We start from the raw sequence: 6,000 nt of genomic DNA, 5'->3' as shown, positions 1-6,000 counted from the left end.
TCTTTGAGAAGAGTTGGAATGGGACTTAGTTAATTAGTTAACTTAATTAGGACCTAGAGGAGACTAGGTTTCTAGAAGAGAAAAGCTAGGTCTCTTAGCAGTAGTGCAAGCAAGCCTTGGAACACATACACCATGAGGACTGGGAGATCTTAGACATAAAGGCTCTTGGAATTATTTGGTTATGCCTGGCACTATTGGTTATATTTAACATTACAAAAGCTAAGATGATGGAAGAGTTGATGGAAACCCTAGCAAAATTGTATGAAAAGCCCTCCACTTTGAATAAGGTATTTCTCATAAAGTGTTTATTTAATATGAAGATGACACAAGGTGGATCTGTTGCATATCATCTTAATGAGTTTAATATTCTTACTAGTTAGTTATCTTCTATGGGTATTAATTTTGATGAAGAAATTAGGGCTCTCTTAATTTTGTGTTCTTTTCCTGAAAGCTAGAATGGCTTGGTAATAGTTGTAAGTAATTCTATTTATGGATCTAATACCCTAAAATATTATGATGTGATTGGTGTTATTTTGAGTGTGGAAACTCACACGAAAAACTTAGTTGGATCTACATAAGGAAGTGCTTTAAACACACATAGTAGAGGTAGAACAACTAAGAGAGGAAAAAATTCTTAAAATTGTGGGAAATCAAGAGGAAAGTCAAAGGGAAGGAGGTCTCAATCCAAAGGACCAAGAGATTGCTAGTACTATGGTAAACCAACGCATAAGAAGAAAGATTGTTGGACTCAAAAGAACAATGAAGGAGATAAAATAGAAGGGAATAAGGAGGAAAATATGGTAAGTAACAACTCCAAAGAGGATCCTTTGCTTCTTTCTATAGAAAGTGTTGATGAGTCATGGGTTTTAGATTTTGGGGTTTCATGCCATGCTACACCTCATAGAGGTTATTTATTGATTATGTCCAAGGGGATTTTGTGCTTTTTTATTTGGGGGATAATGAACCCTATCAGATTGTTCAAAAGAGAAAATTTATTATTAAGTTGCAAAATGGGAATCATTGGCTACTACATGAGGTAAGACATGTTCCAAGGCTAAGTAGGAATTTAATTTCAGCAGGGAAACTCAGTGATAAGGGTTGTGTAGTTACTTTTAATGATAAAAATTGGAAGGTTTCAAAAGGTTCCCTTGTGGTAGAAAAAGGTGTGAAAGTAGGCACCTTATATCTTTCTACAAGCCATATTGTTCCTTCTACTTTGATTGTTTCAAAGAAAAATGAATGTTTAGGAACCGTTGTTGCAGTTGAGCAAAGAGAAGAAATGATTGTTGTAGATTATGATACAATGCTATGGCACAATAGTCTTGGAAACATGAGTGAGAAAGGTATGAAATTAATTCATTCAAAGAAAGTATTACCAGGTCTCAAATATGTTAGTATGGATTTCTGTGAAAGTTGTGTGTATGGAAAAGAAAAGACAGTGAGTTTTGTGAAGAGTGGGAAGGAAAAGAAAAGTGAGAGATTAGAGCTTGTACATATAGATGTATGTAGACCAGCTCAGGTATCTTCCCTTGGTGGCTTTATGTTACATTTATTGATGATGCAACTAGAAAAGTATGGATTTATTTCCTTAGGCAAAAATTTGATGTATTTCAAACTTTTAAGAAATCAAAATGCTTGGTTGAAAATAAGACTAGTAAGAAATTAAAATGTCTCAAATATGATAATGGTGGTGAATATTGCAGTCATGAATTTGAATATTATCACTCCACTTATGGTATTCAGAGATAGAAAAATATTCCAAGGACTCCACAAGAAAATGGAGTGGTTGAGTGCATGATTAGGACTATAATAGAGTGTGCAAGGAGCATGGGTTGCAAGTAGGGTTTCCCTTAACCATGTGTGTGGAGGTTGTCAATATTGTTTTATATTTTATTAATAGAGGTCCCTCTAGTCCTTTGGGTTGTGGTATTCTAGAGGAAGCATGGACTGGTAAGAAGGTGAGATATTCTTTTCTGAAAACCTTTTTGTTGTGAAGTATTTGCTTATATAGATTTTGAAAATAGAACCAAGATGGAACCTAAGTCAAAGAAATGTGCATTTTTTGGATATGGAATAAATTAATTTAGTTATAGGCTTTGGGATTTTGAAAATCTTAAAATTGTAAGAAGTAGAGATGTCATATTTAATGAAAAAGTGTTGTACAAAGATCTGTTGTAGCAACATGAGAAGAAAGAAGATGATTATGTAGTGTTGGATAATAGTTTGAAGATGATGTTCCAACAATTCCTCATTATCTATAACAATTGCAACAACAAATACCACACACCCTAGTGAATGTTAGATGCTCAAAAAGGCTAAGTAGACCTCTAGAAAAAAATTCTCCTTCTTTGTACTCTATTTTACTAATAGATATTGGTGAACCTGAATGTTATGATGAAGTTGTGCAAGTGGATACCAAGATTTAGTGGGAGTCTACAATGGCAGATGAAATGGACTCCTTTTTGAAAAATAAGACTTGGGATTTATGCTAGTTGCCTATAGGTAAACGAGATTTATAGAATAAATAAGTTTATAGGTTGAAAGAAGAAGATGGAGGTAAGAAAATATTTAAAGTAAGGCTAGTTGTAAAAAAAAATTCATAGAAAAAGGGCATTGATTTTGATGAGATATTCTCTCTTGTTGTAAAAATAAATTCTATTTACATTGTTTTAAGTATTGTAGCTACTAAAGATTTTCATTTGGAGCATCTTGACATTAAAATACACTTTCTTCATGGTGATTTGGATAAAAACATATATATGGCACAACCACAGGGATTTGAGATCAAAGGTAAGGAGAACTTAGTGTGCACATTGAAGAAAAGTTTATATGGCTTGAAGTAAGCACCTCGGCAATGGTATCTAAAATTTAATAGTTTTATGCATAAGTATGGATATAGTAGGTATCATTCAGATCATTGTGTTTATTTAAAGAGGTTGGATGATGAGAACTACATTATTTTATGTTTATATGTTGAAGAAATGCTTGTAGATAAGTCTAACATGGATCACATTAAGGGGTTAAAAGAACAATTGGCATGTTTATTTTCTATGAAGGATTTGGGGGCAGCACAATGAATCCTTGGTATGAAGATTTGAAAAGATAGGAAAAATAGAAAACTACCATTATCTCAAGCCGATTATATTGTGAAGGTGTTGCAATGTTTCTCTATGGAGAATGATAAAGTTGTCTACACACCTTTACCTGGTCATTTTTAGTTGACTAAGGAGATGTGTCCAAAGACACAAGAAGAGGAAGATAATATGTCTAAGGTATCTTATGCTTCAATTGTAAGTATCTTGATGTATTCTATGGTATGTATGAGGCCAGATATTACACATGTAGTGGGAGTCATTAGCAGGTATATGAGTCATCCAGGAATTGAGCATCGGAATGCAATCAAATGGATTCTCAAATATTTGAGAGGAACATCTAGTAAGTGTTTATATTTTGGGGGCTCTACTACTAATTTACAAGGCTATGTTGACTCAAATTGGCAAGGGATATTGATACTAGGCAGAGAACTACAAGTTATGTATTTACTATTGGTGGGGCAATAGTGAGTTGGGCTTCTTGATTGCAGAAAGTTAATGCTTTATCCACTATAGAGGCAAAGTATGTTGCTACTACAGAGGCATCCAAGGAGATGATATGGCTTTAGTTCTTCATGGAAGAATTGGGACACCCATAGAGGGATAATTATTTGTTTACAGATAGCCAAACTGTCATTCATCTTGCAAAAAAAAATTCTCTGCATCCAAAGACAAAACACATTTAGTTGTGGTATCATTTTATTTGGTCAGTTTTGGATGATGGACAATTAAAGTTGGACAAGATACATACAAATGACAATCCAATAGATATGTTTGCCAAGATAGTGACAAGGGAGAAGCTAAACTCCTCTTCATCTTCACTTGGTCTTCTAGACTGAATAGAATAAAATAATAGCATATTCCAAGGTAGTTTGATCTAGTGGGAGCCCCATGTAGTACTAATATTGCTACAGGATTAGTCTCCAAGTGGGAGATTATTGTTTAGTGCAAAGCCTGATCAACCCCCAAGTGGGAGATTTTTAGTTTGTGATGACTGATTAGGGAAGTATTCTACATACTTCATAATTCAGGGTTGTAATTAATTATAAACCTAAAGCAAAAAAATACTTGTATAAAAGTGCTTAGGGTTAGAGATTTTCATAATGTGTGATGTGATAATTGTTTCTTGCGGCAGTATTGAGTTGTAAGGGATTATGAATTGTAATCAGGTTGTAATCACTAGATTGTAATAATATTGGACTTGATGGTTGGTGGGCATAGCCCAGGGATTAGGTGAACCATGTTAAATCTTGGTGTCTTGTGTTCTCTTGTGTGTGGTTCAATATTTTTTGATATTGTTTATATTTGCATGTAATTTTTATTTATGTCTGTGGTTTAAACCTAACATAAACCTCTATATAAAGACTCTCATTTGCATTCATTTAGGAACAGGAAGTCATGAGAAGAACACAACCAATAGTGAAATGAAGATGCAAGATTGCACAACGATGATATAGAAGATCAAGTCATTGTTGATATCAAGAATTTTTGGTGAACACACAATTGTGAACATCGATTTGGAGCAAGAGAGATCTTATCTTCCTTAATCCACCATTATCAATATTCAAGCATTAAAGGATACAATCATGGAGTAGCAATTAAGGATTATGAGTTTGGTAGGGGTACTTTAGCCTTGGGGGCTTGGTATGCTTTCTTATCTTATTCGAATCCATGCATTGCTTTCTCATACATATTCATGCTAGGGTTTCAATCTAGAGGATTAGATCTTGGCATTACACATTCAATACACACAATATTCTATTACAACTACCTATTTATGGAGGTGGAGATCACCAAAATGGGGGTTTGACTAAGGAAAAACTCTATATAGCCACCCCAAAATACCATTTTCAGATATATACAGTCGTTGTTTTGAGAACCAAAGTATAGATTTGGATACCCTTTTCAATGAACTTTTTGAGATCCATGAATAGACTTTTATTTGGAGTAGTATAGGTCAATATTGACTTTTTGGGTTAGGGACGACCTTTAGTGAGGGTTAGAATTGTGCCCTGAGGTAAGATTGTTCCCTACTATCTAGGTCAAGGTCGACCTGCTTTCATAAAGACAAAATTTTTTTGGGTTTTCTTTGTCTTGACATTTCTAGTCTGAAGCAGGTTGTAGAATTCCCCAAAATTATACACAAACATCAAAAAATAGGTATTTCTAGATTAATTCCATCATGAGGTATGTATCCTATCTTGTCTAATTTCAAGCATTTCCAGATTCATATTACTTATTCAATTTGAATTCAAAAGTACAAATGAATAGTGTGGAATGTTAGATGCATTAATAAAAGCTCCCATGTTTTATCCTATTCATTTTGGTGAACCCATTTATGCCAACTCTTTCTTTTTAGTGTTAGATTTAAATCTTTCATGTCTTTCATTTATATTTCAAAAAAAATTTAAAATGCAAAATTTATTTAAAAAAATACAAAAACATTTTCATTTTCATGCTTTTAGTATTTCACTATGTATGATTCTTGTTTTGAATACTTTGATGAGGCTTTTATTGCAAAGGAGGATAGATTCCCTAATGAGGTACATGGTGTAGACACCTAAATTTGATTACACTATTTTAGTAATCCTATTTAGTTATCTAAAAAGGCATTATTAATTAAATTTCTATTTAATTAATCCTTTGTCATCCCCTAGTTGATTAATTTAATTAATCATATATAGTCCTAATTGATAAATCAAATAATCTATTATTTATCAATTAAATCCTATTCTTCTATCTAATTCCAAAAATCCCCATTTATTAAATAAATCTATTTGATAAATGAAATCCTCAAATTCAAAAACCCCTAACCTATTTCTAATCCTCCATTTAGCCTAATCCACCCCATCCACCCATACTAACCAAGCTTAGCCACTAACTCACCCACCCTCATTAATGTCATCCA

The sequence above is a fragment of the Cupressus sempervirens genome, chromosome 2 (assembly GCF_028749045.1).
Source record: "Cupressus sempervirens isolate cs-2001-9-10 chromosome 2, ASM2874904v1, whole genome shotgun sequence".
In the NCBI taxonomy this organism is placed as follows: domain Eukaryota; kingdom Viridiplantae; phylum Streptophyta; class Pinopsida; order Cupressales; family Cupressaceae; genus Cupressus; species Cupressus sempervirens.
Note: the sequence above shows the minus strand (reverse complement) of the source record.